The 25,063-nt window shown below is 35.3% G+C and overlaps 1 long non-coding RNA gene across 1 annotated transcript; it reads left to right on the plus strand.

Annotated features, from left to right (window-relative positions):
* The first annotated feature begins 2,889 nt into the window (after positions 1–2,889).
* Positions 2,890–17,847, plus strand: LOC134761873 (uncharacterized). Its single transcript, XR_010141030.1, has 4 exons — positions 2,890–3,021; positions 6,378–6,543; positions 17,327–17,422; positions 17,532–17,847. It is a non-coding gene; the product is annotated as an uncharacterized LOC134761873 (long non-coding RNA).
* The last annotated feature ends 7,216 nt before the right edge of the window (positions 17,848–25,063 follow it).

Consider the following 25,063-nt stretch of genomic DNA (forward strand, 5'->3'; position numbering starts at 1 on the left):
TCAGACAAGTGAGTCTGCAAAGCAGACTGCTACTGTAAAGTCTAGAAAGACAGGCTAATCCAGTGAGTCACCACCAAAATCCAAGATAGAGACCCACTAAAAGATGAAGATCTAATAATATGATTACAGAACACTTCCTTTCCCACACGTTACAACACCACCAAAAGGGTTCTAGTATAAAAATAGTGGATTACAGCTGAAAAAGCTGCAAAACAGACTCCCTGAGGTTATGTGGAAAAGCCCAAAGTTAAGAGGGGATGCAAGAAAAAGAACACTACAAAATTTTGAAGTCTCTGGCACCTAAAGCTGTAGCAAACATTAGATAGAAACAAAATTATACAAAAACATAGATCACAAACATAAACACAAGATTAAAACCTAAAACTTCCAGAATAAAACTATGATATTTTTGTTAGGCAAATATTTTCTTAAATATGGTCTGAAAATCATAACTACAAAGGGAAAATTACTAAACTGCATTTTATCAAAGTTTAAACCTTTCGTTTGCTAGTTACACATTTTAAGAATTCAAAAGCCAGATCCTAGATTGTTACAACATGTTTTTGAAATCTGTATTTAACAAAGGGCCTCTATCTAGAATATGATGCTTGTAAAACTATAACAAGACAGACACATAAAAAATGAGTAAACATTTTGAGTCAATGTATATCAATGGCCAACAGGCTCATAAAAAGTTGCTAAACATCTTTGGTCATTTGAGAAATGCAGATTAAAACTACAGTGTGTTATCACCGTATATCCAATAGAATATAAACAAATGCTAACTGTTGAGCATATGGAGTATCTAAGACCCTCTTACACTACTAGTATGATTACAAAATTGTTTACCCTCTTTGGAAACAGCTTGCCAATTTCTTAAAAAGTTATGCATACATTTACCATATGATGAAGTCATGCCATTTCTGTTAATTTACCTAAAAAGGGAAAAAAGGATATATCCACACAAAGATTTTTATGTGAATGTATATGTCAATAATACTCTGGATGGCCAAGTAGTATAAAGAACTCAATTGTACATCAGCTTGGGGAAAAATAAAATATGGTATATCCCATGCAAAGTAATACAATAAAAAATGAACAAAGTAATAATGTGCCAAACAACAGAGATAAATCCCAGTATTGTCATGCTATGTAAAAGAAGCCAGAGACAAAACACTACACAAAATTTTAGTTCTATGAAATTGTAGAAAAGGCACAACTAAAGCAGCAGAAAGCAGATCAGTAGTGTCCTTGGTCATAGGTTAAGGGTAGAGAATAACTGAAAAAAGGCACAAGGAAATACCTTGGTTTGGTAGAAATATTCTAAAATCTGGCTTGTTGTGAAAAGGAAAAAGCAGCCCCTAAAATCCAGGAGCTGGCCTGGTTGCTATCAGCTGGGAATTGGTGTTGTTACGAGCTGGCTTGGCATAGAAAGCTAGTTCTTATTGTATTTCTGTTGAAGATTAGAATTTTTCACAGACCATTAACTTGAAATAAGATCCCTTTGTGAGGATAATGGATCAAGACAAAAACAAGACCACTCTGTAATCATATCTGAACATGTACAAAATATTAACATTGTTGAAGACACAAAAATAACTGAACATTTCCCTGCCTTGACTAATAGGAGTGACTGCCCAATGATGCCCTTATCCTCATTCCTTTCGTTCCTCCAGTCAAATATTTCCTTCTGTTATTTAAGGTTAAACATGCGCAAGAATAAAACTACCTCTGCTTCCTGACAGCATCCAATCCAGAACAAAGCCTTGTTTTCTTAAAATCTACACAAAGTAACCTAGTGCAAACCAACTTTTATAATAACAGCTTTTTAATACTCTGCTACCCAGACACCTCTTAATCCCCCATAGCATGTAAAATCCAACTTGTTCAACTATAGGTACATTCCTGGTGGTCTTTGCCTGGAGGTGTTGACAGTTGCTCCTTTATAAACTTCTACCAAAACTCAGCTGACTATAATCTTTAAAATCAAAATTTAAAGTACTTAAAGTAGCTTAAGATAGCTTTAAAAAAGCAAATCGACTCATGTCCTTTGAATTAATTAGCCAAGGACTCCAAGAAATTTTTTGATGGCACAGTCAACTTCTTAAAATATAGAGCCTAATTGGGATTTGGTTCCCATTAATTTAGCCTGCTGTTACAGGATTCCTCTACTTTGTCCCTATGCTCTCCTATATCCCAGTGATAATGCAATTGAGACAGCCAGGTGGGAGGGGGTGCCTGGCAAAACTCCAGCCAGCCTGTGTGCTGGGGTGGAGCCTTGGGAAATGTATGCCCTTTGTGGCTGGGAGGAGCCTGGCCCCTCCTCTTCCTGTGTGAAACCAGGAATTCATATAGTGAGGAGGGGAGTGCGCTAGCAGGGATTCTGGCCTTGCTGACAGTCCCTGTTTCTTCCATTTCTTACTTTTCACCCAATAAAACCCTGTATTACTCACCATTCAAATTGTCTGTGAGCCTGAATTTTCGTGGCTGTTGGACAAGGACCCTGACTTTAGCAGAACTAAGGAAAAGTCCTGCAACACAGTTTAATTTTTTAAATATGTCTATAATCTGTCTTCGGCTCTTCGATCATTCTATTCAATCTTTTTCACTTTCCCCTTATTTGTTCTTCCTTCACATGGGCTTGGTTTGTTGAATTCCATCTCCCCAAATAACACAATACAACACGCTGATAAGCAAAAGCTCTGTTATTGTTTACTTTGATAACTCAAAGACTTAGTAGTGTCTCAGAGGGAGAAATACAAGATAAGAATTTTAGGGATTGAAAGTTTATTGTAAGACTTTTCTTTTAATTCAGGGGCTTGATTAAGGTTGAATAAGAATTATGATGTAACAATTTACTGTTGATGGACACAGCAAGGTGAGAATTTTGAGATTCAAACAGCAGATAATACAAGCCGAAGTTTTCTTTCTATGGAAGAGTTGATGCGCCTTTTAAGAAGTGAACAACCAAGTTATTTGCCTGGAAAAGTCTCCTGAAATACTGAAGTTATGCTAAAGAAGGTAGAAGAATGAAGTCTTAGTAGAGGCAGCATAGTTGTGTATGGGAATAGATAGTTTCAGTTCTCAAAGGTCAAACTGTATACGTGTTGGGTGAGTAGAGTGGATAGTTTCTATTTGCTGATTATAATTGGTATATATTTTTTCTACCATTAGTTTCTCTTTACTACAATCATTGTGTTTATTGAAAACTTACTAATATTTCCTACAGTTGTAGTTTTCTTACGACATCCATGAGCTGGCAATGACTCACTGTGGCTAATTTTTTTTTTAAATGAAACTCTTCATCTTAACTTTACTGCATATCAGAAACTGACAATAAATTAGACACCATTGAATCCTACTTCCTTGGCTAATCTTTCTATTCTTACCATTTTTTGTAAGGGGCATTGCCTTCCCAATATCCCTAATATATCTTTAATAATTGTGTTTCTCACCTCTTGTTTCTCTGTAATCTTTTGTCTTTATATACACATTTAGTGTGTTTATTTTCATGACTGAATATGTTTTAAATTTAATCTGCAGAAAAATTCTATATATTTGGAGGATTTCTATAAACTTCTTATCCTAGCATAAGGTTTTTCAAATATTCTTGTAAGAAAAGCAGCCTTAACCAGTGTAAAAGTCACTTTCCTTTTAAGTTACACTCCTCTCAAAACAGATTATATATTGCCTTTCCCCTCCCAAGAAATCCAGTTTAAGATTTTACTACTCAAGCCTCAGTATAATATAATAGCCAGCAGCATTAACTCAACTTGGAAATTTGTTAGAAATGCGGAATCTCAGACTTCACCCCAGATCTATAGAATCAGAGTCCATATTTTAACAAGCCTCTCAGGTAATTTATATGCACATTAAAGCTTAGGAAGCACCAGCTTAAGTTATTTGCAACATCTCTGAGGCAGTCTGCCTAACTGCATTAATAGTGAATTGGAATTAAATCCTCTTTATGAATTAGTAATTTGCTCCAGGCAAAATCACTTCTCTGTATGCTTCTGTTCAGTTTTCAAAACACAGTGCCCATCTGGAATTTTCACTGTTTCAAACTTAGCAAAGATCTTATCTACCTGTAGTCATATGAGATAAGGAAAGGACTTAAAAAGTGCTTCAACTCAGGTGGGCCTTAACTTCAAGGCTATATTCATTTTTCAGAAAAAAAAAATTTAATTTGACGGACATGAATTCATGAGAATGCTAGAAACTCCTGTTATTTTAATTTTAATAAACGTTATTAAATGAGGAACCTCTGTCAGGAAAGATCTTCCTTAAAAATGGAAATTTCAATTGAAATTTGAAATATAAATATGAATTACTCAGATGAAATAATCTGTGAGAGATATTAGAGCAGCATATTAGGCATAAAAAGAAACAGGACATGAAAGTGTTGAAGTGTGAAGACTTGAAAGAATATGTAGAAGAACCTGATGCTTCCAAAATAATCTGAGAGATATTGGTTGTCTCTGAAATTCATGTGAAATTATTTGTTCTGTATTCTAAGAGAAACACAAGCAATGTCTTCAATTAGAATGCTATTGTGTCAGACCAGAGTAACGACAAATTTTTTCTGGAATATTTGAATTGTAGATTCAAGAAGAAGCCTATTAATTACAGAACTATTTAGAAAGTGGATTCATTAGGACTTTTTGATTGAAAAATATAAAAAGAGAAGTAAAAGGACATAATATTTGTTGCTACATTTCTAATTTAACACAGAAAGTATAGAGTTGTCCTGCCCTCAACAAGACAACACAGGAGAAAAAAACAAAACTGAAGGAAAAGGATAAGTTCTGGTTTAGATATTTTGATTTCCATGTGAATATAAGACTTTCAGGCAAACTATGCTACTTATTCTCTCTCTCTCTCTGTCTCTCTGTCTCTGTCTCTCTCTCTCTCTCTCACACACACACACACACACACATACACACACAAATGCATAAAATTTAACAGGTTGCTATTCTGTTGAGGAATATATTTGCAATAGAATATCATTGGGGAGGATCTTAAACTGAATTTAACACCATATCTTGGGGGAGCAGAATGGGGATAGAATGGACAGGTGAGAAATCATAGACAGGAAGACGGATTAGAAGACTTTTTAGGCTATCTGGGAATTTGGAGGTTGTAGCTTAAAAAATGTTATCTGAGTATCAGTGCAAAAGAAGAGGAAGGGATCAGATAATATTTATTTTTATTAAATGAGGGAATAAACGTGAGTGGAAAAATCCAGGATCTTGCCTGTGGTATGATAGGAACCACTACTATAAATCTTCCATTCTGAGCACCTAAAGATGTGTCTGCTTATTCTCTACCCTCAGATAAAGTTAGTAAACATCTGAAGGATTGTGGAGAGGAGGTTGGATGGGTCCTCAAATCTCAATTTTCTATAATTTCGGTTGCAAATAAACCTTGGACTATATTTTAAACCTTCAAGCTAATAACTTACTTAATCATCACATTATAATTATTCATTTTTACCCATTTTATTTACTCCCTTTCCCCTCTATATTTTGATTTATTTATCAACTATCCTGACATTCTTACGCTTTGCTATTACCTTTTAGGATAAAAAAACTCCGATATCCCCTACTACAAAAAGGAATTACCTATATACATTCAAACAATAGCTACATGCTTCTCTCACTCTAAGGTCTGCTGGGTTCAGCTACAACTGGAATTTTTTCTGGTTCAAAGTGACTACTATTCACCACAGTCCATGGAATCTCCGTATTTCCATGCTTACAACTCCCTCAAAGGTCATCAAATGCGTCCCAATCTTCATATACGATCATGTTAGAACCATTTACTATTTATTTAAAAAAAATAGGTAAACACAGAAAGGGTTGCAGGGTCATTTGGCAAAATAAGATATCTTGAAGATGGGATATGAGACCCCAAAAATATTAAGAAACACATAACAAATCTCGTATCTATCTACATCTCATATAAGTTATTGAAAACAGATCTCCAAAACACTTCTAGAAATTAATGCTAGGTGAAGTGATTTTGAAGATTTATGTTCCCAATTCTATGGTCATGTGTTAACATGTAAAGAGAATATTCATCAGAGGAGAAAATGTAGTGCTATGAGAGAATTTTGTGGAATTGTTGAAGACATAGGTCCACATTTCTGCATGGTTAGGGTTTTCTGAGCAAATAAACTGAGAGCAGACTGGAAGCGCAACTCTGGAGATTAAAACTGAATAGCAACCCGCAGAGAGCAAGAGAGCTTCAGCAAAATTCAGAGTATTCAGCTCCCCTTAGAGCTATGTTTCATGTCATGAAGGGAGATACAACTCAGAGACATTCCTTTAAATTCTTCTCTCCCCACAGAAGATTTATGGTTTCTCTTCTTTTTTCAGGAGAAGAGAAAGGAAGCTGCAGTCCCTGTATAACTCTTAAATTTTTAATTTGGAGTTCCTCTTCTTTGGTGCAACAATCTTTCTGCATGCACAGATCCATGTGGCACTCATCTCATCATTCTGAGGGATGAAAGATGCATGGGGAATAATGCATGTGGTTATTTCTGTAAGTATAGTAATCATAGTGTGCCTTTAATTCTGAAATCTTATGTTTGCTTTCAGGATAAAATAAATAAGTCAAAACATCAGAAACTTATTAATCTTAAGACATCGGCTGGCCCCTCACTACGCTTCATTGTCCTGAGATGGCAGAGGAGACAGAACACCAAACCTAGCTCTATCTTTTGAGACTTTATTTTCAGCAGTTTACATTGATTGGTAACTGGTATTTTGCCAGGTCCTGGAATAAGCTAAGCAACCGTGTCACAGGGCAAAATGACTCAGGCTTCTTTAAATAGTGAATTGATCTGCATATAAATATAAAGAAAAATACAATGAGAGAGGGGGAAATCTATCTTATTGGGTTATTATGGGTAGATAACCCTCTTTATTGCTATTTATTTTTAACAAACACATACTTTGTGCTATGTTCAAAGCATTTTTACAAGCTCTTTTCAAGTATAAATGCATTGAATATGTACAGAAGTCCTATTAGGCTGATTTTTAAAAATTATTTTCATTTACAGATAAGAAAACGTACCTTCAGAGGGGCTTACTCTCTTGTCCATTACACCATTTTAAAATGGCAGAGCATGATTCTAAACCAGGTTTTCTGGCTGTAGAATCCTCTCTTCTCTCTGCTTCAAGATGCTCCCTTGCGGTTGCTTAACTGTATTGTTTTAGAGTCTTGACTTTTATGGGGACTTCCCCACAATTTCAACTAAAAATATTCTATATATTATTTGTGTGAAGTTTAGTTCTTATACTTAAGAAGGTTAAATTCTGTCTATTAATGTTGTTAGAGATTTTTGTCTCTAAACAATTTAAAGATTGCTATTAAGAGAATATACTGTACTAAAATATGTTTGTTCCTTATACTTCTTTTTTCATAAAATAAAAAAGTAGCACTTAATGTTGAAAATACGTAAAGCTCAAGAAGAATGGAGGATAAATCTAAGGATACAGAAACCTGTTCAAGAAAAAATATTTTCTGGCCGGGCGAGGTGTCTCACACCTGTAATCCCAGCACTTTGGTCGGCCGAGGGGGTCAGATCACCTGAGAACAGGAGTTCTAGACCAGACTAGTCAACATAGTGAAACCCCGTCCCTACTAAAAATACAAAAATTAGCCAGACGTGGTCGCACACTCCTGCAGTCCTAGCTACTCAGGAGGCTGAGGCAGAAGAATTGCTTGAACCTGGGAGGCAGAGGTTGCAATGAACTGAGACCGCATCACTGCACTCCAGCCTGGGTGACAGAGCAAGACTCCATCTCAAAAAAAAAAAAGAAAAAGAAAAAAAGAAAGAAATATTTTCTGACACATTTACTGTGTTCTGTAAATTTCTTAGATTTACTCATCTCAAGTCAGACATCCCAAATTCTTATTGTATGTCCCAGACTGGTTCAGTTACAGTGACCATTTGCTTTTATTATTATAACTAGGACACATTTGAGAGTGTAAAGGTATGTGATTAACAATCATACTTTGATAACAGGCATGAACAAGATAATCTTGCTAAACCTGGGAGTCTCTTGGTCAAACTGTGACTTACGGTTAAGCTGGTGAAGTATCCTTGGGTCTGGAGTCTTAAGAGATCTATGAGTCTTCCAAGTGGCCCCAATAATATGATGGAGTAAAAATGTCTACCCGTAATGATACAGGAGTTCTGAAGACATTGGGAGAGTATTTCTTAATGTAGAACATGCATTGCAAAACCCATTAGCACTTTTTACATTTTTTCAAGAAAAGGAATTCAGAACTGAAATACCATTTTATTTATTCCAGTGACTTTAGGGCATTATGATAGAAGTGAATACTGCTTACTTGCCTTTTCAGTTTGAGATTTAACAATCTCCCATACCCCAAGCATATTGCGAGTGTATGGAAAGGACACTAATTCTAATATACATAATGAAACATGACAAAATGTAGTCACACATCTTTATCACCGCAAGCCTTATTTGCATTTGGAACACTAAAAAAATTTAGAATTTTCTTTTTCTTATTATACTTTAAGTTTTAGGGTACATGTGCACAACGTGCAGGTTAGTTACATATGTATACATGTGCCATGTTGGTGTGCTGCACCCAGTAACTCGTCATTTAACATTAGGTATATCTCCAAATGCTCTCTCTCCCCTCTCCCCCTCCCCCCTCCCGCCACCCCCCAACAGGCCCCGGTGTGTGATGTTCCCCTTCCTGTAAGAAATGGAAATACTTGGAATTCGCTTTCCTCTCATGGTGATGAAAAAATATCTTAGTTATCACATGAAATCACTAAGGAAGTAGGGAAAGAAAAAGCCAATACATATAACTAATTATGTTACACTAACTGTCTGTGAAAGGCTTTTGCTGTGCATTCAACATAAAGAGCCTAAACAGCAATTCCTCAAAGAATCAAACAGACTTGTAAATAAATTAACTGCCTTCTAGAATAATGTATCCAACAATCTTTAAAGTAATACAACAGAATCTGAGACTCATGTCAACAATGTACAATTAGCATTTTAGATAAAACAATAAAAAATTACAAGGCATGTAAAAAAGAAGAAAATGTGACAAATATTTTATTTCTAGGAAACAAAAAGAAATGACAGATGTGATGGAAGTCATAGGAAGTAATCTTAAAAAGGTTATAACTATTTTACAAATGAAGTCAAAGGAAAACATGAATATAATATTGAAACAAATGGACAGTCAAATAGCAATTCTAGACATTAAAATTAATAGCTAAGGTAAAATTTCTGTGGATGGGATTGACAGCAAATTAATGCAGAAGAAATAAAATTATTGACATTGAAAACAGAAAACAAAGACTATCCAAAATGAAACAGAGGGAAACAATAGATAATGAATAGAGTCATAACAATTGTACAATTACTGGATGTTTTCAAAATATGACAAACACTACAAGACTACCGTTTAAAGATGAACAGATCTAAGCAGAATAAATACAGAAGTGCCCTCTTATCTGCAAGGGATACATTCTAAGACTCTCAGTGGATGCCTGAAACCACAGATAGTACCAAACCCTATATATACGATGTTTTGTTCTGTACTTACTGCACATACCTATAATAAAGTTCATTTTATTAATTAGGCACAGTAAGAGATTAATAATACTCACTAATATAATAAAAGTATTATAACAATATACTATAATAGAATGTCTGTGAATGTGGTCAGTCTCTCTCAAAATATCTTACTATACTTTACTTAGCTCCTTTTGGACTGCTGTTGGCTTCAAGTAACCAGAATCACACAATCAAAACTGCAGATAAGAGGGAACTACTGTAATCACCTCTTTCTCTCTCTTTCTCTCTCTCTCTCTTACACACACACACACACACACACACACACACACACAGACAGACACACACACACACACAAGATGTATCATTAGGTGACAAGAAAATAGCTATAAAGAGAATAACATAAAAATCACCAAGGAAGTGGGGAGAGACATTATAAACAAAAGAAGAATGATAAAAATTAATGATAGCAGAATGAATGCATAATCTGTGCAAATTACATGACTGTTAAGCAGCTTTATGACACAAGAAAAAAAAGTATGCTAAACTAAATTTTTTAATCAAGGAAAAATATACTTTTTAAAAAGGTGAAATTTAAAGACAATTATATTTGAGAGTATGCATTACTAGCAAACTTATACTATAACACAAGATAAATATTTTAGACCAAATAAAAATGGTAACAGATAGCAATGTGGATCTACCTAAAGGAAACTAGAAATTGAAAACATGTAGGAAAAAATAAAAGATAATATCTTATTTTTTATTTACTTTATTTTTAAGACTCTATCTTATTTTTGTGAAATAAAATTTTATCTTATTTTCTTTGCTGGTTTACAGCAAAATATTATTACTGTATTGCATTGTGGTATTTATAATATATAGAAAAGTAAAAGGTATAATTATAATAGCAAAAAGGATTACAGGGGAGAAATGGAAACACGTAGTTCTAAAGGTCTTAAAAATATATTAATCTATAAAATGATATTTAAGAGATGTAAAAAAGTTTAAAAAATATACTGTAAATTCATTGTTTTATTAAATAATAGTAGATATCTAACTAGAAGAGATAAAGTGGAATGCTGAAAAGTTCTCTACTATTTAGAAGAAACTAGAAAACAAAGAGGGAAGGGATTTAATGATTACAAAATAAGTAGCAAAATGGAAGAACTAAGCCCAACCATATTAATAATTAAATTTAAAAGGGCTAAGTATACCAATTTAAATACATAGATTGCAAGACTGCATAAAAAAGCAAGATCCAACTATATGCTGTCAACATGAAAGTCATTTAAATATAAGAATGAATTATAGATTGTATAGAAAGATAGATTAAAATTAATATGATACGAAGAGATACATTATGCAAATCACATACATAAAAAACTGAAGTGCCTATGTTACAATGAGACCAAGTAAACTTCCAAACATGAAACCTTACCAGAAATAGAGAGAAACTTCATGGGTAAATTCATCAACAGGAAATAACAACGATAAAGGTGAAAGAGCTTTAAAATAATTACACAAATCTTGACAAAGGTAAGAAGAGAATAGATAAATCCACAATTACAGGTGGAGATTTCAACACTTACGTTTTAGTAATTGACAGTAGACACAAAATCAAAAAAGATATAAGAGACCTGAACAACATTGTCACCAATAACACTTAATTCATATTTACAGAACAACATATTCACATACACACAAAGAAACTGCAGAGTATACATACATCTTTTTCAAGTTCAAATGGATATTCACCAAGACAGATTATATATTGGACAATAAAAAAACTCTTAATATACTTAAGAGCAGTGAAATGGCATAGCATATGTTATCTTTCGTCACCCGATTTAAATTAGACATCAATAATGGAAAGGTATCTGGAATAGTCCAAATGATTAAAAATTAAGCAATGGATTGTATGTAAATTATCGGTAGAAATTGGAAAATAAGTAAATAAAATACAATATATCAAAATATGTAAGACACAACTAAAGCAATTGTTGAGGACATTTTGGACCTTTAAATGTTTATATTAGAAAAGAAGAAAAGTTAAAAATTGCTTAACTAAGGTTCTACCTTAAGAAGTTATAAAAAGGACAGCAACATAAACTCAAAGTGAATATATACTAAGAAATACTAAAAATAATTGTGAAACCAATGAAAAACAAAATGTAAAACATAATATAATATCAGTAAAACCAAAAGTAGTTTATTTGAAAAGATCAAGATGATAAATGTTTATACCAATCAAGAAGAAATAGACACAAATTAACATATTGGAATAAGAGAGGAAACATTAATACACACCCTACACCTGGGGTCACCAACCCCTGGACCAAGGACTGGTATTGGTCCATGGCCTGTTAGGAACCAGGCCGCACAACATGAGGTGAGCAGTGGGAGGGTGAGCATTTCTGCTTGAGCTCCACCTCTTGTTAGATCAGCTGTATCACTGGATTCTCATAGGAAAGCGAACCCTATTGTGAACTTCACATGTGAGGGATCTAGGTTGCATGCTCCTTGTAAGAATCTAATGCTGGCTGGGCATGGTGGCTCATGCCTGTAATCCCAGCACTTTGGGAGGCCGAGGCAGGTGGATCACAAGGTCGAGAGATCACCTGGCCAACATGGTGAAACCCTGTCTGTACTAAAAATACAAAAATTAGCTGGGCGTAGTGGTGCGCACATGTAGTCCCAGCGACTCAGGAGGCTGAGGCAGGAGAATTGCTTGAACCAGGGAAGCGGAGGTTGTAGTGAGTCGAGATCACGCCACTGCACTCCAGCCTGGTGACAGAGCGAGATTCCATCAAAGAAAAAACAAAAAGAAAAGAAAAGAAAAAAGGATCTAATGTGCTGAGGTGAAACAGTTTCATCCCATCCCCTAACTATCCTCACTCCCCATCTGTTGAAAAATGGTCTTCGTGGAAACTGGTCCCTGGTGCCAAAAAATTTGGGGACTGCTGTCCTACACAATTTAATGAAAGAAAAATGTTATGTCAATAAATTCAACAACCTAGGTAAATGTGTCAAATAGTTTAAATAACCTATTTAAATTGAATCAAGAAAAAAAGAAAATCTGAATAGCCCCATGCTAAAAGACACTGAATTCAGAATTAAATATTCCTACTCTATTTTTCTATCTTTGCTGTAACAAATTACTACAAACTTAGTGGCTTAAAACAGTACCCACTTATTATCTGACAGTTCTACAGTTCAGAAGTCTGGGCAGCCTCTGCTTGTACTCTGTTTGGGTCTCACAATACCTAAATCAAGGTGTCAACCGACTAAGTTCCTGTCTGGAGACTCTGGGGAACAATTAATCTCATTGTGTGTGCATTTAGTTTGTTGGTAGAATTCTGTTCTGTGGCATTGTAGGACTGAAGTTCCTGTTTCCTTGCTAGATGTCAGTGAGAGGTCATTCTCAGATTTCACAGGTCAGTGAGAGGTCATTCTCACCCACATTATTTGACATGTGGTCCCCTCCATCTTCAACGTCAGCATAGAAATATAAAATCCTTCTCATACTTTGAATCTCTCTGACTTCCTTTTATACAGCTGCTTTCTGCTTTTAAAGGTTCATGTGATTATATCAGACTCACCCTAATAAAAAGGTAAACTCTTTAGTCACCTTAATAAGATCTGTAAAGTCCTTTGTGTTATTTAATGTAACATATTCACAGGAGTAACGCCAGAGGATAGAGGACACTGTTTTGACTCCCACATCCACAAAGAAAAGAAAATTGTAGGTCCAGATGGCTTAAGGACATCTTTATGCTTCTGATATGTGCATTTAGGAAAGGAGCCTCTGATGGGCTCTGATAACCCATGAAAGGGGCACCTAGTGTCCCAAGACAGCCTCTTTAGGTGTGTCAGATAGAGCATGGAGAAATATAGGTGAAAGGCTTGGCAGGAAAAAAAAAAAATGCTTAGAGACGCTAGCTGCTCCAAGTGAAGAAGTTTCTTGAATGACAATGTCAGTTAAGATTTGTGCTGAAGGCTATGGAAATCCACCATAGGATATAGACTTTCCAGAGTACTATGGGATTGCAAAGAAGGAGAGAGTGATGAATCCAAGATAAAGCCAGTGAGATCATTGATAAGATAATTGAATTTATTACTTAAAGATGGGAAAATATGGCCAGATTGAAGTTGGAGAAATAACTGGTTTTTGAGGAGGAGTCTATCTTAGTGAATTATAGAACAAATTAAATAAACTTTGGTTATTATTTGAAGTTAAACAAATGCACCAGATTGTCTTATTCAGACCAAAACATACCCAGTTTGAAGACTGTGAAAAAGTTGTTTTCAGTATTTTCTTTGTAAAGAGGGATCATGTATTAGGACCTTTTACAGACATATTTCCAAAGAACATTGAAAAATTTTATTGATTTCATTCCATGTTTATCACACAGTTTTCTTATTTTTTTTCTTTTGGATTTTCTATATACACTGGTAACAGGAAAGGTGTGTTTGTTTAGCAAGGATGTGTTATGTTTCCTTGAAAGTAGAAATAGTAGCATCCCGTCAACAAATGTCATTCCACACAATGTCTATTGTGCTTATTGGGATCAATTTAGTTTCTGCAAATCATAGTGGAATATAGTCTGCTATTTTTCTTCTAAAAAGCTTAGAGTTTTAAATTTAACACATAAGTATATGATCAAATTTAATATTATAGGTGGTATAAGGTAAAGATCGAGGCTAATTTATTTTCCATACAGATTATCAGTTGTTCCAAATCTATTTGTAAAAAAGACTTTTTTTCCTATTAAATTACCTTGTATTTTTGTTACAAATAAACTGACCACAGGTAGGATAATTTTTGTTATTCTTTTTCATTTATCTAAATTTCTATATTATAAAAATAACACTCTGCCTAATTAACTATATCTTTATTATAAGTTTTGAAAGTAGAAGTCCTCCAACTCTGTTTTCTTATTTCTAAAACTAAATTAGCTTTCTAGATCTTTTACAATACCATATAAATTTTTGAATCAGTTTGGCAATTCCTAAAAAAGATCCATGTATATCTTTCAGTTTCTCAGTCAAAATTAATATCTATCACTCCTGTAATCTCTGCTGAATTATGGTTTTTACCTCTATCATAACACTTAAATTTCTATATAAAGTATGTAGTGTTTCTTATTTTTACTGTCTTCTAAAAATTGTATTGTACGTCGTTGGCCCCCAAAAAGGGTTAGATCAGATCCATCCATCTTCATTAAAGTAGCATGAAGCTATTCTTAACAAAGAGAAAAAAGTTTTAGTATATTTCTTACTTTGCTGTGCATTGTAATTCTTAAACAAGTTCTTTAACAATTTGAGACTTTACAATTATTTCAAATATAAGCAAACTAGAGTAATGATAATTTTGGAATATGGTTCTAAAATATATCTAGTATACGTTTTACATTCTGATTTCACTAATGTAATTCAATGTATTTCCACTGTGATTATTTTAGCCACTTACTCACTGATCTTCAATACACGCAGTCTCAGCACTACCACCATCTGTTACTACCACCACCACCTCTCAATCACGTTTTTTCACACATTCCCCTTGGCAACACTGTATACTGACCTAAAGTACTTAACTCGTTTTTTTTTTTGTCTGCTAGGAAGGCCTCTTTTTAATTGTAAAGTATCTCACACATCATCTCTAACAGTCTGAGATTAATTTCCTACAATAATTACAGAGAATAATTTGTAGTCAGGGCCTGCAAAAAAAAAAAAAAAAAGTGTCTAGAAACCAGTTCCAAAAATTAGTTGTTTCGGAAGGCCTCTGACAGTTCCTAAATGTTCCCGACCTTAATATAATATTTTCCCTTCCAGACACCATGGCAATATGTTTTCTTGAAATGAAGCTAAGGACTGGGAAATTGAAAGTAATCGTCATGCTTTTTAATAATGGACCTCCTCAGGAACAATATCAAAGTAACACCTGAACAAAAAGGGCTGGTTCAGGTGACCACAGAGTGACAATGAGTTCCTCTTTTAGGGATGGATGGGTCCCGATTCTAAACTTTTCCTTTCATTTCTTTACCCAAACACTGCTTTCCTTATTTCTTGCCTCAAAGCTACACCTGGGTAGGAAGTGCACACTTAAAATTCCAGCCTCATTCCTGTCACTCATGAGCTAATATAACCACCCAGAGAACCCCACAAGCCTCTCAGTGTGGATTTCACAGTGCTGGCCTTCACAGAAATGTACTTTTCCTTACTAGAATATCTCCCTTCCCTTCCTTGCCTATACCTGAGGGATACCAAACGTTCCAAAATTCATTTTTGAACCTCTTTCCACTGTCTTTACTGTGAAAACTGTAGGCCATTGTCATATGCAATTCAACTAACCATGATGAATCTCCCAAGCTAGACAATCAATAAGCACGTCTTGTCTTCACGTCTCTTCTTCACTTCTCTTCTCTACTACAACTATTTTGTCTTTGTAGGTTCCAGCCCCTCTTCTCCTAAATATGCTTAAATGTCTCCTGATTCACACAAATGTTCTCCCTTGATCCTGTATCCAATTTTAGTTTGAAGCCTCTCATTTCCTCCCTAGATAAGGTTATGGAGTGCATATTTGCCAATTCTACTTTAACAATTAACATTTACTTCTCATATGTCATGAAATATTTCAAAGAAAAAAGGATCTGAATCTAATATAATGTGGCTCCAGATTTAACTTTGACAAATATTTTATCAAATATTGTATCTTTAATAATACATTTTAAAATATATATTTTTCAGGAGAAATTTAGTATTTATGTATATAAATGACCATAGTTTTCTTCATCTGCAAGACAATCTTCTCTGATCCAAATTTCCTCTTTTCTAATCCAGATATAATCACGGATTTAGTATTTTTTTTTTTGCAATCTATCATTCTATATCTGGTGATACAGAAGCTTTTTGGCCGGGCGTGGCGGCTCACTCCTGTAATTGCAGCACTTTGGGAGGCTGAGGCAGGTGGATCACTTGAGGCTGAGGGCTCAAGACCAGACTGGCCAACATGACAAAACCCTGTGTCTACTAAAAATACAAAAATTAGTCAAGCATGGTGGTGCGCTCCTGTAGTCCCAGCTACATGAGAGGCTGAGGCACAAGCATCTCTTGAACCTGGGAGGCGGAGGTTGCAGTGAGCCAAGATCATGCCATTGCACTCCAGCTTGGGTGACAGAGCAAGGCTCTGCCTCAAAAACAGAGTGAAACAAAAAAATCAAAAAACAAAAAACACGAAAGATGAACTGTTCAACAACTGTTTCAATAGAGTTACTATAACACCAAAACCAAACTATAAAAGACAGTAAAAGGAAATACATTATACAATATTACTTATAAAAAAGTTTTCAAAAATCTTAAAATGCTAGCAAATTTATTTGACTTTTAAATGTTTTATATAAAATAGCTATTTACATAAACTATATGTAATATATTTAAGTCATTTTTGAATCCTTAAATTCTTCACAAATTCACATTTTCTTTAATATTATTTTAAACATATATTATTGTGGAAATATATTTGTTGATTTTGATTGCTACAATTTAGTACATGCATTATAAACTAATTGTATTTATCTTTTTCACTAGTGAGAAACAGTTGGATTACTTCCAATTGTTGTTGTTACTCATAGTGTCTGTACCTATATTCACACACAAAAAAATGGGAATGCTGAAAATGATCCCGGGATTATGTAAGTTAAAATGTGTCTCTTACTGACAAATTCTAAGAAACTTATATTTACCTTTTATTTCAGATTTCTCTCAAGTGCACATTATCCATCAAGATTTAAATCATTTTGAAATATTAATATAATGATCAAAAATTAACTTTTATACATGTTATTAGGTAGGTTATTGTAATAACTATAACTATAATTAATATAGGCGAGTTTGTTTTGCCAAAACTCTTAAAACGAGATCTACAATTAGAAGTGACTATTTTCCTTACATCTTGGGCAGAACCCACAGAAAACAATAAAGCAGGAGAGAAAAGAGGATGGCAGTTTACCCAGGAAACATAGGTTGTTCAAAGCTTTGCAATGATATTCTCAATTCAGAGCAATGAAGAACAGAATGCTGTCTTCCCATAATGATGGCATTCAATTATCACTAGACTTACAAGACTACAGAAAATTTCTCAAGAACCAGTAAGGATCAGACACAGCCAATGACAATACTGAAGAAGCTTGCCAGTGGAGAATGAAAGCTCAATTACACAAATTACCTTGTTGAACCAGTGCCAGAAATAAAATGTGATGAAGGACAAACTCATTAATTATGAGTGTGGACCAGACAAAACTGAGAATAAGGTGGGAATTCCTTCATAATCTGTCCCTACTTAGTTACACCATAAACATAAATGTTATAAGAGGCAAAAGAGTGGTAAAAAGCTCATTAACACTGAGATTATTCTTGTTGATTCATCTGAATGAGACCTTAACATACAAAATAACTTGAATTACAGAAAATGTTGAAAAGTTGTATTTCTTGCACATCTAAGATTGAGAGGGAGATATATGTGTGAATTGTCACAAAAGGCCATCTTCAAGATGTCATCACAATCAATCTGTAGATTAAGGTCAGCCAATATAATGTTCCAACCTGAGCCTTTGAAAACTGAACAGGAGTGAGTATAATGATCACTAGAAAAACATCAGTTAAGATCCGACCTTGGCCATCTCCATTATCAGTATCCTTTGTTTCTGCTAACCTTCAATTTTTCTATATATGACATTATCTTTCCAGTCTCCTCGGAAAAATTGCTCTTCACTTAACTTAGTTTGAATCAGTTTATTTTGCTTTCCACCAAGAGCTGAAATTTTCTAAACCTGCACACTCACTTACGAAGTCCCTACAGATTACACATTACTTGTTCCTTAGCCTTCATTCCTTCTTTATCTTGTTTACTCTTCTATGCATCAATTTTTTAAGAAAGCCAAAACTAATTTTTATGTGTGTAAAAGGGAAAAAAAAATGCGCGTAACTATTGACTTCTGAAATTTATTGTTATGACAAGAACCCTCCCACTCAGAAGAACTATGGCTTGTTGTAAAAAATAAAAAAATAAGTCTTTGATAATGACAGACAACAAATAGGTTGCTTGGACTTCAGAATTTTATTCTAAATAAACCTTCTAAACTGAACTTACTACCCCAAACCTTGCCTCAATCCCCATGTGATAGTAGGGTAAGATTTCTCCAATTCACCACATCAGCTAAGATCAAGTTAACTCTTGCCTTCTCAAAGTGTCCCACTATCAAGATATCCAAGATAATCACATCTCTCCTGCAACGAACATTCATAAATACAGTAAGAATGATGTAAGAACAAACGTGTTCTTGCAATGATCCTATTGTGTCCAAAATTGGTGGGTTCTTGGTCATGTTGTCTTCAAGAATGAAGCCGCGGACCCTCACAGTGAGTGTTACAATTCTTAAAGATGGTGTGTCTGGAGTTGTATGTTTCTTCTGGTGGGTTCATGGTCTCGCTGGCCTCAGGAGAAAAACTGCAGACCTTCGTGGTGAGTGTCAACAGTTCATAAAGGTGGCGCAGACCCAAAGAATGAGCAGCAGCAAGATCTACTGCAAAGAGCAAAAGAAGCAAAACTTCCACAGCACGGAAGGGGACCCAAGCAGGTTGCCTGGGCTGATTCAGGCAGCCTGCTTTTATTCCTTTATCTGACCCCACCCACATCCTGCTGATTGGCCCATTTTACGGAGAGCTGATTGGTCCATTTTACAGAGAGCTGATTGGTCTGTTTTGACAGGGTGCTGACTGGTGCGTTTACAAACCTTGAGCTAGACAGAGTGCTGATTGGTGCATTTACAATCCTTTAGCTAGACATAAAAGTTCTCCAAGTTCCCACCAGATTTGCTACATACAGACTGCTGATTGGTGCATCCATGAAACCCGAACCAGACACAGAGTACTGATTGGTGCATATACAATCCTCCAGCTAGACATAAAAGTTCTCCAAGTCCCCACCCAATTCAGGAGCCCAGCTGGCTTTGGCTAGTGGATCACGTGCCAGGAACACGGGAGGAGCTGCCCCCCAGTCCCACGCCATTGTGCCTGCACTCCTCAGCCCTTGTGTGGTCGATGGGACTAGGCGCTGCGAAGCAGGGGGTGGTGCCCATCAGGGAAGCTGGAACCCTGTGGGAGCCCACCACACTGGGGCTCGGGCAAGGCAGGCTGCAGGTCCTGAGCCCTGCCCCGCAAGAAGGTGGCTGAGGCCCGTTGAGAATTCGAGTGTGGCGCAGGCAGGCCAGTGGTGCTGGGGGACCTGGCGCCCCCTCCGCAGCTGCTGGCCCAGGTGCTAAGCCCCTCACTGCCTGGGGCTGGCAGCGCCAGCCGGCCACTCCAAGTGCAGGGCCCGCCAAGCCCACGCCCACCCAGAACTCGCACTGGCCCAGGAGCACCACACACAGCCCCGATTCCCGCCCGTGCCTCTCCCTCCATACCTCCCCGCAAGCAGAGGGAGCCAGCTCTAGCCTCAGCCAGCCCAGAGAGGGGCTCCCACAGTGCAGAGGTGGGCTGAAGGGCTGGCTCCTCAAGCATGGCCAGAGCAGACGCTGAGGCCGAGGAGGTACTCACAGTAAGCAAGGGCTGCTAGCACATTGTCACCTCCCACTACTATAAATTAAGACAAACATACTCACTTTTTTCACAAAATCACCTAGTCAATAAGTGCAGTGTTAATAATGGTTTTTCTAGATACCTCTAAACCACATACTATTTGGTCATGAGGTTCATCAAATGCATAGTGTTCACAGTAAGTCATGTTTCGCTACTTTTTTAACCCATATTCTGATAATAGATTCTTATTGGTCACTTCAGAACACTTTTTTAATGCTGATAGATAACATACACTAAGATTACACTGAAAGTCCTGGTACGTCTCCTAAATAGTCTCCTAAAGACTAGCTTGCTGTATTTCTCAGCCATTTTCTTATTTTTAAAAATGAATTAATAATCTTATTTTAGAACATCCCACAACAATAGTCTTTATGGAAGTTATCAAATCAAAATAAATATCCAAGAATTTTGATTGCAGCATAGATATAAAAGGAACTTGGAAGTTGTCAGGCCTGTACTTAAACAAGAAAAAACTGAAAATCAGTTATTTTACCTGGAACAATTAGTGAACTGAAGTAGCGTAGTAAACTTCCACTTTGAAATCTTGGAGACAGATGGATGCACAGATTCACGGCTGAGCTCTACTAACCTAGGACAGAAGTTGCTAGAGACATAACTTGGTAGGAACACTTGTTTGGTAATTTTGATATGTTGCTGGAGGCTGAGTGTAGACAAACATGATAATGGAACAACCCCAGGGAGGAACAGTCTTAGGAACACGTCCATGCTTTCCTGAATATTAATTCCAGGAACCCTACCCAATTCTTATTTCTCATAGTGAATATTCTAGAAATATTCCCTTATGACACCAACAATGAAAACAGAAGGTAACCCACAGTGATATATGCTCAGAACATTTTCCACGTCAAAGCTTACTCTCTAGGGGAAAACATTTTCCAGAGCCTATTCCACCTAGAAGAAGTGCATTACTCCTCCTCTACCCCAAGCTAGCTTTCCTGTCTCATCTAAGAAGGAAAAGAAAATACCACTGTAGAAACACTTATGAAGGTCAAAGCCCAGACACATAGCCCACTGAAGGTCTAAGATTTAATCATGAGACTGTAAAATGCTTTCTTTCTCCCACGTTATAAAAACACCAATAAGCCTCCAATGTAAGAACAATGAGTTGCAGCTTAAGAGGTACAAGCTGCAGATGTTCTCTAAGGAAGAATACATGAAGAAGTACAAATCCAAGCGTGGAGGCAAAATAAGAATGCTAGAGGAATTTGAAACCTAAGACATCTGCAGATACAATAAACATTAGGCACAGCACAGTTCCTACCCAAAGCAGCATAAACTCTCAAATTAAAGGCTGATTTACCTCATTTCCAATTGCAATCTAAAATATGTTCAGTTTTAAACAAAAAATTTAAAGCATGCCAAAAAGCAAGAAACAAAACAATCTGGAGAGACAAAATAAGTATCATAGTCGGGATGAGGTACAATGCAGATCTTAGAATTATTACACAGGGAATTAAAACTAACCATGATTAATATATTAAGAGTTATAATGGACAAAGTAGAGAATATGCAAGAATAGATAGTAATTTAAGCAGAAAGATGGAAATTCTAAGAGATAATCCAAAATAAATGCTGGAAATAAAACACTCTAACATAAATTAAAATATATATCCTATGGGTTCATCTGTATACTACACATAGCTTGAAATAATTAGTGAGCTTGAAGGTAAACCAAAAAATTTCCAAACTGAAATGCAGAGAGGGAGAAAAAAAAAACAACTGAAACAAATAGAAAAGTTACATAGCATGTAAAAGTCTAAATACATCAATAATTACTTCAAATGTGAATGGTCTAAATACACCATTTAATAGAGAAAGATTATCACATAGATAAAATTAAACAAGGTCCAACTATACGTTTTCTATAAGAATATACTTCAGGAAGACTCAGATAGATTAGTAGTAAAAAACGGAAAAAAAAATTCCATGCTGACATTGATCAAAAGAAAGCTAGAATAGATATATTAATTTCAGGCAATTCAACTTCAGAAAAAGGAAGATTATGAGGAAAATCAAGAGTATGCATACTGATAAAGGGGTAAACTCTCCAAAAAGACATAATTCTAACATGTGTTCACCTAATAACAGAGCATCAAAACACATGAAGCTAAACCTCACAAAGCTGTAAGAATAAAGACACCAATAGATTATTACGGTTGGAGACTTCTTCCCCATCTTTTATTAATTGAAAGATCAAGCATGTAGACAATACAACATTATCAATTAACATGATATAATTGATATTTGTATCTAACTCTATCAAGCAAATTCTTCTCAAGCTCAAATGGTACAATCACGAAGGGAGACCACATTCTGACCCATAACATATTTGAAACATTTCTAAGGAATAGAAGTCATAAAAAGTATGTTCTCTTATCACAATGGAATTAAGCTAGACATTAATAACAGAGCAACAGCTAGAAAATCCCACACAAATGAAATATGTACATCTAAGTAGCACATGGGACAAAGAGTGCTCAAGAAAACTTAAAAATTATTTTGAACTAAGTGAAAATGAAAATATAACATTAAAATTTCAGGGATGCTGTGAAAGCAGTGTGTAGAGGAAATTTTCTAAGTGTGTTAAGTGCATACAAAAAGGAGAAGGATCTAAACTTAATAACCTATTTTTACCTTAGGAAACTAGAGAAAAAAAGAAATATTTACATCTATGTAGGATAAAGAAAAGAAACAGTTAATATTAGAGCAGAAAACAATGAAATTAAAAGCAAAAAAATAGAGAAAATCGATGAAACTAAATTTCATGCAAGGAGAAATAGACAATCTATTAAAAAATCAATAGCTTATAACGTTTCACAAAAGACAGCATCCAGACGAGAAGATTTCACTGGTGAATTCTACCAAACATTTGAGGAAAAAAGATGCTAAATCTCCAAAATATTTTCCAGAAAATGCAAGCAGAGAGAACACGTTCTAATTTATCCAATGAATCCAATCAGAGAAAGATACTATAAGGGTGGGATATTTCTCATGAACATAGATGGCAAAATCCTCAACAAAATATTAGGAAATTGAACCTAACCATGTATAAAAAGAATTTATACACCACAACCAAGTAGTATTTATGTCAGTTACTCAAGTCTGAGATAATATTCTAAAATCAGTTAGTATAATCTATCATACCAATAGACTAAAAAAGAAATCATACGACTGCTTCTATTACATAGAAAAAGCATTTGAAAAAACACGCCACCACCATTTATGATAAAAACTCTCAATGAACTAGAAATGTTAAAAAAAAAAAAAAGTCAACTTAGCAAACACCGCATGTTCTCACTCATAAGTGGGAGTTGAACAATGAGAACACATGGACACAGGGAGGGGAACAACAAACACTGGGGCCTGTCGGGGGGTGGGGGGCTAGGGGAGGGATAGCATTAGGAGAAATACCTAATGTAGATGACAGGTTGATGGATGCAGCAAACCACCATGGCACCTGTATACCTATGCAACAAACCTGCACGTTCCGCACATGTATCCCAGAACTTAAAGTATGATAAAAATAAAAAAGAAAGAAAAGTGATACAATCAATTTGGACGAAAATTTGGCAGTTTCTTACAAAACTAAAGACAGTCTTAAAATACAATTCAACAATCTTGCTCCTAGGTATTCACACAACTGATTAGAAAACTTATGACCACACAAAAACCTACACGTGAATGTTCATAGCATCTCTACTCATAACCACCAACAAACTGGAAGCAACAAAGATATATTTCAATAAATGCATTTTTAAACAAACTGGCACATTCATACAACATAATATTATTCAGCAATAAAAATAAATAAGTTATCAAGCCACAAAAATATACATAAATTTCTTATAAATATTGCTATGTAAAAGAAGCCAGCCAAGAAAGGCTATGTATTATATAATTCCAATTATATGATATTCCTAAAAAAGCATTACTGTAGAGATGGTAAAATGATCAGGCTTTGAGAGTGAGAATTGCATAATTGAAGAACAGGAGGTTCTTAGGGTGGTGAAACTATTCTGTGGAATAGTTTACTGATTGGTATATGACATTGGGCATTCGTCAAAACCAATAAACCTTTATAGCAAAAAAAGTTAACATCAATTAATACAAATTAAAACAATATTTTATAAGGTCAGGGTACCCAGGATAGAATGTATAACATGAGGATAACAATCTAACAGTATTATAAGCATGTAAAACAATGTCACTGAAGGGGAAGGGGGTATGGACAGGCTAACCTAAGTAACTTTGGAAATGAATGAATTCTCTAAAATGAAACGTGAAAGAAGTTGCACGTAAGCACCACATTCTAGTTTGTAAAGTTGTTTCCCATAGATTAACAATTCTGATGGACCAAAAATTTCTTTCTACTGTATATGTGTACTGGAATTAAACAGGTAAGTGGCTGTTGAATAGGGAATGCAACAGATATCTCAAACTGTTGAAGTGAGGATTTATGGTTAAGCAAGAGAAAGAAAGTAGAATGATCCATGTAGCAATGTATTAGAGTTGGAGGTAGCACATGAATTCATATTTAACCTAATATAGATACAGATTTTTACATATAGAAAAAACTATAGATAAGTGAATATATAAGGGTTATTACACAAACATATATTTCCTTGCTCTATTAGCTGAGAGTGCTTAGAAGCACCAATACCACAGTAGCAATGAGTATTAATACATCTACTACCTAGGACCCAGATCTTGCTGATAATACTATATTCCAATAAGAGGAACCAGGACTATTGAGGAAATGGCTGATTGTATGACTAGGGCAGAAAATATACAAGATAAACCTGAAGCATATTGTAAGACCAGGAAATAATGAAGTG

The sequence above is a fragment of the Pongo abelii genome, chromosome 7 (assembly GCF_028885655.2).
Source record: "Pongo abelii isolate AG06213 chromosome 7, NHGRI_mPonAbe1-v2.0_pri, whole genome shotgun sequence".
Taxonomy (NCBI): domain Eukaryota; kingdom Metazoa; phylum Chordata; class Mammalia; order Primates; family Hominidae; genus Pongo; species Pongo abelii.